This window comes from Apodemus sylvaticus, chromosome 4, assembly GCF_947179515.1.
Source record: "Apodemus sylvaticus chromosome 4, mApoSyl1.1, whole genome shotgun sequence".
Taxonomy (NCBI): domain Eukaryota; kingdom Metazoa; phylum Chordata; class Mammalia; order Rodentia; family Muridae; genus Apodemus; species Apodemus sylvaticus.
The window spans coordinates 147,437,556-147,450,159 of record NC_067475.1 but is presented as its reverse complement, the minus strand read 5'-3'; the positions used below and the strand labels follow the sequence as shown (position 1 = coordinate 147,450,159).

At 42.6% G+C, this 12,604-nt stretch overlaps 1 pseudogene; it reads left to right on the top strand.

Moving 5' to 3' along the window:
- The first annotated feature begins 130 nt into the window (after positions 1-130).
- Positions 131-2,547, top strand: LOC127683736 (40S ribosomal protein S14-like; annotated as a pseudogene).
- The last annotated feature ends 10,057 nt before the right edge of the window (positions 2,548-12,604 follow it).

Below are 12,604 nucleotides of genomic sequence, written 5' to 3'. Positions count from 1 at the left end.
CAGAGAAACCCTGTCTCAAAAATAAATAAATAAATAAATAAATAAATAAATAGAAGTATGTATATAGATAGATAGATAGATATAGATATAGATATAGATATACACACACATACACACACACACACACACACACACATATATATATATCCTAACTAAGACAATAAGCAATCAGCTTGGAAAGGGAGGGTTTTATTTCAGCTTGAAGCTGTCAGGATATACTCCCTTACTGTTGGAAGTCAGGGCAGGAACTCACGCAGAGCAGAGGCCTAGAAGTAGAAACTGAAGCAGAGACTATGGCTTGCTCCCCGTGATTTTCTCAGCCTTATTTTCTTATAGGACTCAAGAACACCGGCCTAGAGATGGCCACTCTTATAGTGAGCTTGGCCTTCCTCATCAGTCATGGAAATGTACGACAAGTCAATCCACATGCCAGTCTAGCTGTGAGATTTTCTCTTTGGGGAATCCTTCTTTCAAAATGACTCTAGCTGTTGTCAAGTTGACATAAAACTAACCAGTACAATATGAGTCCCAGGTATTAAACTCGGGTCTTCAGGCCTGGTGGCAAACACTGTTAACCTCTGAGCCATGTTTCAGCCTCATCCCTTTTTGAAACAGTGTCTCTCCCTGGGGCCTGGGGGTCACTGCTTAGGTTAGGCTGGCTGGTCAACCAGTCAGCCCAGGGATGCTTACTGTCTCTCGTCTCCAATAGTAAAAATATAAGTCCATGCTGACTTTCCTGTTAGTCCATATTTGTTCTTGGGAAGAGACAGACTTAGCCATCTTTCTAGTCCATGTTCTTATTTTCTATAAGTTTAGGAAATAGATACAAGTCAGTTTAACAATAACATTCTTTTGCGGCTGTTCAGAATATTTAAAAGACTCTTTTTGTTTTCGATTGCACGGTGGCTTGAATATGCTTGGCCCAGGGACTAGCACTATTAGGATCTGTGGTCTTGTTGGAGTAGGTGTGGCCTTACTGGAGGAAGTTTATCACTTTGGAGACCTTCCTCCTAGCTGCCTGGTAGACAGTCCTCTCCTGGCTGCAGTTGGATCAATTTGTAGAACTCTCAGCTCCTTCTCCAGCACCGTGTCTGCCTAGATGCTGCTGCCATGCTTCCCACCTTGATGATAGTGTACCGAACCTCTGAACCTATAAGCCAGCCCTAATTAAATGTTGTCCTTTATAAGAGTTGCCTTGGTCATGGTGTCTCTTCACAACAATGGAAACCCTGAGACAGATTGTTTCTTACTTTGTCTTGATCTTTTTAGGTGCAATCTTAAAACAGTCATTTTATAACTGTTAAAAATAGTGCAAACTGGGCTGGGATTGTATTAGGCTTAATTGGTAGTGTTTTCCTAGCATGCACAAAGTTTTAGGTTCAATCCCCAGCTTAAACTAAGAGTGGTAGTACATACCTATAATCCTAGTAATCAGGGGGTAGAAACAGGAGGATCATGGTTCAAGGCCATCTTTGGTTTTACAGCAAGTTGAAGGCCGGCTTCAACTGTATAAGACTGTATAAGACTGTACTGTACTATACTCAACTGTACTGTATAAGACCCTGGAGGATGGGCATGTGAGCAGTTAGCTACCTCCCGTCTGCTATAGGGGACAATAGTGTAGACACACAGAACTGAATTTTGAATTGTTTAGATTTGGAAACTTCTTCCTGCATCCAGCAGAGATCCTGTTGTTCTAGCATGAGTAGCAATGACTCTGCCAGCTTCTTCCTCTAGACTGATCTGTGGGTGGTGACTATGAAGACAGTAATGGTGTTACATGACAACCTTTTCACTACTTTAGTTCAGGATTTGCCTCAAATTATTATGCCTAGTAGTTTAATGTGTTTTTCCAACTCTGATCCTATGTGCACAGCTACACTTATCATTTGAACTAAAAAAATTTTGCAAATAAACAGGTTGCTGTAGAAAACGTCAGAGGTAAGTAAACCAGGGCTCTGTTCACTGGAAGGCATGGTGATACAGTGTTGAGAGCACTCAGCACCTTTGCTGCTTGGCCAGCATGGACTTCGTTGTTTTTAATTAAGGACACACACACCCCACCCCCACACCCCACCTCAAAAGCTACATACCCTCTTTCCATTGAAAGAGTCTGGAGATGACTTTCAGAAATGGCATCTTGCAAGGGGAAAGAAAAGAAGGAAGCATAAGTCATTAGCCTTGAATCTCAAGTGGCTGAAGGAGAAAATGCATTTGGTGTCTGCCACATCTATGCATCCTTCAATGATTCCCATGTCCGTGTTACCATTCTTTCTGGCAAGGAAACCATCTCCAGGTGACTGGTGGGATGAAAGCAAAGGCTAACTAAGGTGATTCCCTTCTATATGCAGCCATGCTGGCTGCCCAGGTTGTGGCCCAGAGGGACAAGGATCTGGGCGTCACTGCCCTGCTTCCCAAACTCCATGCCAGAGGAGGAAACAGGACAAAGATCCCTGGACTTGGAGCCCAGTCAGCCCTCAGAGCTCTTGGTTGCTAAGAGATTGGGTGGGTTGAGGATGTCACCCCATCCCCTCTGACAGAACCTGAGGGAAGGGGGATCGTAGTGGTCACTGTCTGTAAACAGGGCTTCTCAAATTATTTTCTGTTAAGAAATTGCTTTGAGTATGCGAGGGGAGGGGGAAGCTATATGTATATATGTGTGGGTGTGTATTTAATTACCTAAATAGACCCTGTGTGCTATAATTATATTTATAACATAGGTAACATATTCTACTCTGCATATGTTTAACACAAATATACATTAACTTAGATTATAGACTCTGCTATATCAATATTGGTCCTCTTAATGTAGCCATATGCTTGTTACCTCAAAGAATATTACTCACCCTGATGTTTTAAGTTGTTAATGAGACTCAAAAATGGAAACACAGTATCTCATTATAACATTTTTGTAAACAGTGATTTATTGACATACAGGTGAGTTGAAGTATGTTAAATAAAATATTATCAGGAAAAATATATGTGGAGAAATTCATAATTCAGCATCTATTAAAAGTGATGTCAACTCACCTGTATAAATATAGTTATTCTGTGATAGAAATATATAGCTGTGTAGGTACAAATACCTGCATCCTAGGCTATAAATGTAAGTATTTGTTGTATAGTACAAGAAAAATCCAACTCAAGTCTCTCTTGTCATTCTAATGACTGTGTTCAAGCAACATTACTTTCATCAGGTACTTGAGCTGAGAAGCAATAAGCAAAACACACGTGATTATAATACCAGGAAATACAGCTGCAAATGATAGCAAGTGCCATGAAGAAAGTGTTCTGTACTTGGGGGCCTCAGCAGGCAGGGAAGCGGATCTGGTAAGGCGATACCGGAGCTGAAACCTGAACAGCAGAGTAGCCAGTGTGTAGTGTCTGCTCTCAGGGCAGACAAACGTGCAAAACAGCAGGAAGCAGCACTGACTCTGAACTTAGCTCACCACCATGAAAGGAGACAGGGTCCCCAGAAAGGCTATGCAGGGCCCTTACCCCTCTTACTGGAGTGCTGCATTCCAGATACAGGTCAACACAGCCAGAGCTTCGTTTTTATTGTTTAACGTGGGCTCTGGGAATTGAATTCCACTGTAATGCTTTCATTTGCAGAGCTGTGTTCCTTACATTTAAAGGAAAATTTTAATAATTGATATATGTATTATATATATATATATATAAATTTTCTACATATTAAAAATAAAGCCTTCATATTATCACCTGACTATAAATTTAAGAAATAGATTGAGAGAAAACTTAAGGGAAATAGACAACACGCAAAAACAAAACCCATTTAGCCTAAAACACAGATAAATATTGTAGTGAGGACATATTATATAAGCAGACTCAGTTTAAAATAGAAAATGCCCACTGAAGGGGAATTCATTGTCGTGTCATGCCTTTTGCGTCTAAAGTTCAGTGCACTGTGAACTAGTGCTCTGGGGTAAGCTCCTGGAATCCTAGGGCTGGTAGAGTGCCAGCTCACCTGGAAAAACAGCCCTAGGCCATTGCTCTCTCATTCACCTCTTGCACAGTAAGCCTTCTGGAATGTAAGCATTCAGGAATGCTCTGGGGGAGGGAAAGGGGTCATGAGCTAGTACACATGTGGTAAAACTTAGAAAAATCAAAGTCTCCAGAACAGTTAGAGTGATAAAGAGTCTGAGGGTGCCGCAGCTCTTGAATGGCTTGCAGCAGAAGACACCTCTGTGTGCACGCAGGCTGTCAAGGTTCCATTCCTTTGGTGCCATCAGTGCCTGTGTGCAACATCTATCCTATCTTTGAAGGTGTGTTTGATCTGTCTCCCAACCAACACAGACATCTTTCTGGAGCCTCAACCCACCTGTTTAAAATAATAACAAGAAAGGAAGAGATAAGAACTATTCTTGAAGAGTTGTCGGGGAAAGAGTACACTGCACTTGACATGCATGTCTTTTTAGGATTCGCTACAGTTGATTTTCCTCAGTGTTGGAACTGAGTGTTGTCTGTTGGTTAAACACCTGCTGCACTGCTTGTCTTACATTTGGAAGCCAAGGGATCTGGATGAATCTGTCTTCCCTCGTCACAGATGCATTCAATGTGGCAAGTGCTTTTACTAGCAGAGGCACCTGGGAACCAACCGGGAAAAGGATAGCTTTCTCTTCTATTCATGGGGGAAATTCAACACCAAAAACCAACCAGATAAGGGCCAAGATAATGAACATCTTGCTTCTTTCAGGGACTATAGCAATCTCCCAGACAATAGAAGCAAAGAGGCAACTCCCAAGTCATTTGGCCTTCTGCCTATAGGAACTTTGCAGATTTCAGTCTAGAAATGTGGGTCTCAGCAGAGTGCAGTCAATGCCAGTGAACTATAGGAAGGCCTCCATGACTAAAGGAAAGGGAGCAAACACCACAGAGAAAGGGTCTCAGTATAAGACTCTGGCAAGACTTAGCTTACTGGGGAGCCACTGAGTGAACTGCACAGAGTTGGGAATCGATGCAAAAAGAAAGAGGAATTTATTGTTCCAACATGTTGGGGTCGCCCTGCACATGGAGAGAGAACAATCCCTCCCAGCCCATCCAGCGAGCCTTTATGTAGTTCTCAATGTAGCAGCCATTAGGCACAATGTGATTGGCAGAACAGTGTGACTTTTAAACCGTTGGTCTTTAGGGTAGGTGGCCAACGGAATATGTCTACGAGCTCTGGGCCTCCCCTACCCACTGGTGGCCGGTGGTCAGTTCCTCCATCCTGTGGTCTGAGAGGGGAGGGGTACCTATGTTCTTTATGACCTTTCTCTTCAAGGAGGGGAGGGGTCTCATGGAATTTTCCAAAGTTCCTGAGCTGACCTCTTCATTAGAAATCTGCCTTAGCCCTCTGCCGAGGGACTTTGAAGAGCTGGGGCACCCTCAGGCTCCCAATCACTCTGACTGTTCAGGAGACTTTGATATATTTCTAATTTCTTTCTTTCTTTCTTTCTTTCTTTCTTTCTTTCTTTCTCTTTCCTTCTCTTTCTTTCTCTCTCTCTCTCTTTCTTTCTTTCTCTTTCCTTCTCTTTCTTTCTTTCTTTCTTTCTTTCTTTCTTTCATTTTTTTTTATTTTTTATTTTTTACCAGATGTGTACTATCGGGGAACATCAGCTTACTGGAAAGTACTATAGTGTACAGGAGTGTGGTGTCTGGAGCAAATGGAGATGACAGGGCATCAGGGACCAGAAGGGAAACGAGGAGCAATGGCAGCAAGAGCAGAGCAGAAAGGAAGCTGACCGCTGAGTGCCAGGGGACAGACAGCAGGGATTCCACAGGACATTTTACTGAAACAAGTAGTTGTGAGTGGGGGCGGGGCCAGACCTGCATCCAGTGGATAGGGATCAGCTGTCCCGAAAGCCTCAGTGAGGGGTCTGGGGAGACAGCTTAGCTGAGTTCAAATCACCTGCACCTGTGTAGAAGTCGTCACCTTCCTGTAATCCTGGCATTTGGGATTATAGACAGGAAAGTCATAGACGAGTTGGCTAGACAGGCTGAACAGGTGAGCACTGCGACCAACAGGAGACCCTGCCTTAATGAGTGAAGTGGCAAGCCATTAAGGAGGACATTCAGTGCTAGCCTCTGATCTCTTCAAATCCCTGAACGTGAGCACACAAGTTCCTACACAAAAGTGCACACACATACATCACACTAAAAAAAATCATGGGGCTGTTAGCAAGTGCTTCTGCTCTTTGCAGGGGATCTATGAGGTCATTTCCCAATATCTACATCAATTGTCTCCCAAGCCATCTATAACTCCAGCTCTAAGGAATCCAGTTCCTCTGGTATACATGGGCACTTGCACTCCCATGTACACACACATATAATGCAATTAAATATGAATTTTAAAACATTAATTTCCAAATGCTAATAGTCCTGAAGATAAAAATACTGATAAAAATTAAAATATAACGACAAACAAAAAATATAAGTCTGACTGAAATAAGCCTATTTTACTTTAAGTGTATTACTATTATTATTTTTGTTTTTTGTTTTTTTTTTTTGAGAGCCTATCCCATTGTGGAATTCAACTTCTTATGCAGCCTTTTACTAGAGGCAATCCTCCGGTAACTTAAGGCTTTAGATCTGACATAACAAAGTATAAAAGCAAAGAGGTCTGGCACAGGGCCCACACCCACCATCTCAGCATGTGGGAGGTATAGAAGAGAGGATCAAGAGTTAAAGGTCATCCTTGGCTACAAAGCAAATTTGAGGTCAACTGGGGATACATGAGACTCTGTCTCAAAAAAATAAAATAAAATAAAAATAAAACCACACAGGAGCAAACCTCAAATAGAGTGCACTAAATTCATTTAAGTAGATAGCAAGTCACAAAAAGAACTATTGAGGTTTGATCTGTTGCTATGTCTTGTAATGCTAAATTCTATGCTGGAAATCTAGGCAAGTTGTCTTGTTTACAAGCTTTTGTTGTGCAAATCTTGTTCCTTGATTTAAAACTATTGGTTAAATAAAATTGGCTACATCCAATTACTGGACGGATTAGAGGTAGGTGGGTTTGGAATGCCCTGGTTAGGGGGGGAGAGAGAGGGGAAGAGAAGAAAGGAGAGAGAGGAGGAAGCCACTCTGAGGGGAGCCATTAGCAGATAGCCAGGAGAAACAGTAAGTATCTGGGGTACACCACTGGGGAGGTAGCCAGGCCAGTAGTTGGAAGTGTAGGTTAAGGGTACTGCCTCATTAATTGTCAAATAAAATAAGCATAGTCTGAACCTCATTTATTTGTAAGCCAGTGGAGGAGAAGTTTAAAATGGTGATTCTACAAAGAATGTTTCCTTTCAGCAACAGTTGAAAGGAATGAGAATTAAAGATAAGTATTCTAATTAGGGTTTTTGTTTTGTGGTTGTTTTGTTGCTGTCTCTTTTGCTGCAATGAAAATTCATGATGAGAAAGCACGTTGGGGAGGAAAAGGTTTATTCTGCTTACACTTCCACATTGCTGTTCATCACTGAAGGAAATCAGGGGAGGAGCTAGGGCAGGAGCCTAGAAGCTGGAGCTGATGCAGATGTACTGGCTTGCTCACCATGGTCCATAGAATGCCCATCCTGCTTTCTTTAGAACTGAGAACCACCAACCCCGGGGAGGGCACCATTCAAAATGGCCTCGCCCCCCCCCGCCCCCCCCCCCCACTGATCACTAATTGAGAAAATGCCATACAGCTGGATCTCATAGGCATTTCCTCAACCGAAGTTTTATTGTCCCTGCTGACCTGCTTGTGTCAAGTTGACACACAGAAACACCCAGTATAATAAGAGATTTCAAAAACTTCTCTAGAAATGTCATCACAATATCCAATATAAATTATGTGTATATTTATGTCAGCCTCACTACGTAGCCTTGACTGGCCTGAACTTCCAGGTTGGCCTTAAACTTACTGAGGTCCTCCACCATCTTCCTACAAGCTGGGATTACTTTACAGTTGTGAGTCACCATGTTTGGCTCATATAAAAAAATATGTAAACCTCTAAGAAACAAAGAACTTTATTACAGAAAACGTAAGGTTCTTAGAAAAGATAATAAAAGAGAGAGTCCCTGATAGAACCACACTGACAGTTTTGAGTGCTGCCATGGACTTGAAGGAAACCTGAGTGCAGTGAAGACAGAAGCTGTAAGGACCCACATATTCCCAGGGGCAGAGGAACAACCACTCCAGGTAAAACTTCACTAGGAGTTCTCAAAAGATTAGGAATAGCACAGCAAAAAACTAGAAACACTTCTGAAAGTAAAGAAACCCCAAATAAATGAAGATAGAATGAGATATAATGTATTTGTATCATTTTTTCCCAGTACCTAAGGTTGTGATCATTAAATCCCCTCCAAATTGATCTATGAATTCAATGAAATTCCTATCAAGTACCAGCAGGCCCCCACAAATTGACAAATGATTCTGTATATGAATGGGGTTGTCAAGGTAGTTTATCAAGGAAAAAAAAAAAAGCACTTGTAGTCAAGCCTGGTGACCTAGGTTTGAGCGGTACACGGGATCCACATGGTGAAAGGAGAGAACCGATCTGATAATTTGACTATTTATTTAAAATTGTTCGGGTATGACTATTTTGCCTGTGCTACATGTGTGTGCCTGGTGCTCTCGGGGAAAGTTGTCCCTAACCTGAAGATATTGAGTCAACTGTGCAGAGTGAGCTCTGTAGGGGAGAGTTCAGCCTCTCCCAGTGAAAGGTTTCATCTCTCCAGCTATTTGAGGGAGATAGCTTCATCACCTTTCCTCTGCTATCCAGATAACATCTGGATAGCAACCTCATGGAAAGCCCCAGGGTAAATGCTCAGTACCGCAAATGGTTATTTTCTGACCTATGGAAGACAAGAGGGGTTACTGTTTGTCTGTTTTTTTTTCCATTTTTTGTTTTATTTATTTATTTATGTGCACAGGGGATGGGGGTTGGCAGTTGGGGGCCCCCCCAGGAAGCCAGGATTTCTCTTTGTAGTCCTGAATGTCCTGGAACTCACTCTGTAGACTTGGCAGGTCTCAAAATCAGAAAGCTGTCTGCCTCTGAGGATTAAAGGTGTGGCTCACCACCATCCTGAGGTTATTTTTTTTTTCAATTTTCTGTTTTATGTTATTTGTGGTGCGGATGGTATGGTAGTGCTGGTTTGTTGCTTTGAGACGTGGTCTCATGTACCTCAGGCTAGTCTCAACCTTGCTATGTTGGTCAGGATCACTTTGAATTTCTTGTCTTCTGACTTCCATGTCCTAAGGTCTGGTATTCCAGGTTTCAGCCAGCAAGCACTCTGTTTTCATATCTGTATTTGACTGCAGCCACTAAATTTTGGCATAATTTGTTGCCCAGTAGTAAATAAGTGACATGGATTTCCCACTGTAGGATTTATTGTAGGAAATTAATTTGATAATATAGGTACTGTAAGGCATCTTTTGTTGGGGGCGGGGTCTTAAAATAGAACTGATAATGTATCTGAAAGGCACTTGGAAAGAAAACTACCAGAAGCGACCAAGTTGTACTAGGAACTGGCCAGTTTAATCTGGATGAATTCGAGGTTGCTTCATCTCTGCATGCCTCCAAAATTAAAAAAAGAGTATTCCACAGGAAAAGCTGGTATCTCTTTTAGAGAGCTAAATATACAGGGAGGCAAGAGTTAGAGAGGCTGAAAGCAAAAAGGCGAGTGGGAGTGGATCTGGACCTGCTCAGATTCGCCCACGTCAAAGAGGAAGCCAAGGGGTAAGGACAACTCACAAGTTACCACATGTAGACACGGAGTGGTGTCTACACACGACTCCCCAGAATAAAATAAAAGCAATGTGTCTGCTGCTTACCTTCATCAGTTTGGGCCTGTGGAGGACACAGGATTTCACCCAGCCTTGCTGACTTGGAGCTTGCCTTGCTGTGTACCAAAGATGACCTTGAACTCTGCATCTTCCTGCCTCTGCCTCCTGAGCTCTAGGGGAACAAGCTTGCACCACCACCAAGGGCTACCTTTTGCCTTCAAATTCGCCATCTCCTCTAGCCACAAACAACGAGAATTCTGGAAACGATTCACTGTAGCCACATTCACAAATTGCAAAATCATTGCAGATCAAGGTGGATGATAATGTTTGGAGCTAGACCTTAGAATGTGTACGGGGAGCAAACTTTATAAAAATGAACAAAGGTAAGCCAAAACTGAGTAAGTGATAACTCAAAGCAAACCCCTCAGCTAACAAGAAGGACAAAAGGAACTAAAAGGTAATAGTGTAGAGGTTGAAACCAGAGTTGGCTCAGTTGGTAGAGGAAGGCGGGCGTGCATTGCTGCTTATATTACGAATGCTAATTATGTTACCCCAAAACTCTTGTACAGGAGGCTCTGCACATAGCTTCTGGGACCCTGCCTCCAGCTGGTTCTGATTGGTCAATAAGGATGCCAGCAGCCAATAGCTGGGGAGGACAGACAGGCGGGGGTTTTAGGATGGCTTGGGACCAGGAGCTGGAGAAGAGAGAAGTACCATGCCTGAGAAGAATGCAGGTCAGAGAGGCAGAGGCCAGGAGAGCACATCCCAGAAGGCTGCTCAGTTGGGTCAGGAGCAGCCAAGATGGAACATATAAACTAGTAAGTAGTAACTCTGAGTTCTTGATGGGAGGTAGATTCTAGCAGCATGGAGGCTAGGTAGCTGGCCAGCTACTGCGCTGCTTAAGACATATTAAAATATAAAGGCTGTGTGTTTGCCTTTTGTTTGTCAATACACCATTGAGGTGGGTAACAAACTCTGTGCCCACATTTGGTTTTTGTTTGTTTGTTTGTTTGCTTGTTTTGAGACAGGGTTTCTCTGTATAGTCCTGGCTATCCTGGAACTCACTCTGTAGACCAGGCTGGCCTTGAATTCAGAAATCCCCCTGCCTCTGCCTCCCACGTGTGTGCCACCACCGCCTGGCATGTGCCGGCATTTGTTAAGTAAAAACCATTGATGTGGGTAACAAACTCTGTGACGGCATTTATTAAGTAAAATAATAATACAACAGGCGTGGTGAAGCATGACTGTAACCCTTACACTCAGGATATAGGCATGAAAACTAGAGACACCTTCCCTCAGGTTCATACTGAGTTCTAGGCCAGCCTGGGGCACATGAGAATCTATCTCAAAAGAATGATATATTATAAAACTACTAAATAATGGTACTATATAGAAAGAATCTTGGCATTCTTTCCTATATAAACTATTTCATCAATAATCACATCATGAAATTATGTCACTACATCCAGCAAAGGAATTAAAAGTAGGTTGGGGATCCAGGCTTAATTGCATACACCTGGAATCTCAGTACTTCCAGGGGATATGAGCAGCCTGGGTCACCTTCAGCCTGGGCTACATGAGACCATGTCTCAAAAAAAGAAGAGAGCCAGGCAGTGGTGGCACATGCCTGTAATTCCAGCACTTGGGAGGCAGAGGCAGGTGGATTTCTGAGTTCAAGGCCAGGCTGGTCTACAGGGTAAGTTCCAGGACAGCCAGGGCTACACTGAGAAACCCTGTCTCGAAAAAACAAAAAAGAAGAGGAAGAGGAAGAAGGAGGAGGAGAAGGAGGAAGAAGAAGAAGAAGGAGGAGGAGGAGGAGGAGGAGAAGAAGAAGAAGAAGAAGAAGGAGGAGGGGGAGGAGGAGGAGAAGAAGAAGGAGAAGAAGAAGAAGAGAACAAATAAAAAGGAGAAGAATGAGGGAGAGAAGTTGCCCAGATATAGGTCTACAAGCATGTGGTCACTTCATTTGACACAAATATGTGAAGTTAACTCAATAGAACAGTAATAATTGTTATTGCTGAAGGGCTCTCTAACAGGGCCATGTGTTCCAAAGATTGAGTGTGAAGGGTTTACCCTTTACCCTTTCTCCTTCCTTCTTCCCTGCTAATCCATGAGATTACATTTTTTTTTTTGAGATTACATTTCTAAAGCTAGTCCCCAAGTTCTATTCCCTTATGTGGCCAATGATTTATTCCAGAGACAAAACACCAAGGTCCAGCAATCAAAATTCATTATTTGGTGACACTGGCTAACCTATCCGATCAGAATTTACCAACTCACCCTTTTGCAGAGACACTTGCTACTTGCTGTCTGCTGTATCAGACCTAGAGGTAGCAGTCCCATCCACCCTGACCCCACCCCCTATCTCACCCCTATACCTCCTGTTCACCCATCTGGGGTAATAAATCTCCTTTGTGCTGAGAATTTTGTGTCTGGCTGTGTTCTGTGCTGACTCAGAGGGGCCCTCTTTACAATTGCAGTGTTAAGCATTGGACTCCAGGCTATGCTTAGAAGTAAGTGCTCTGACACAGGGCTGTACCCTCAGCCCCTCAAGGATCATTTTCTTGATGCTAACTGTATAACTATGTCTCCAAGCTGAGGAAAAAGAACCTTGAAAAAAATGATATCAAGTATTTCAATCATGAATCATAAAAGAAAAATTTATAAATGTACTCCACCAAAATTAACTTTTTCTATTTAAAAAGTACTGATGTTTTTTAAAGAAACAAAACAACAAAACAAAACTACTGCTCTTAAAGAAGAAACACTGTTTAGAAAACTGGAGAGTGAAGAAAGAGTATGATAAATTCAAGACCAGTCTGGGCCACATAGCAACACACCTTTGAA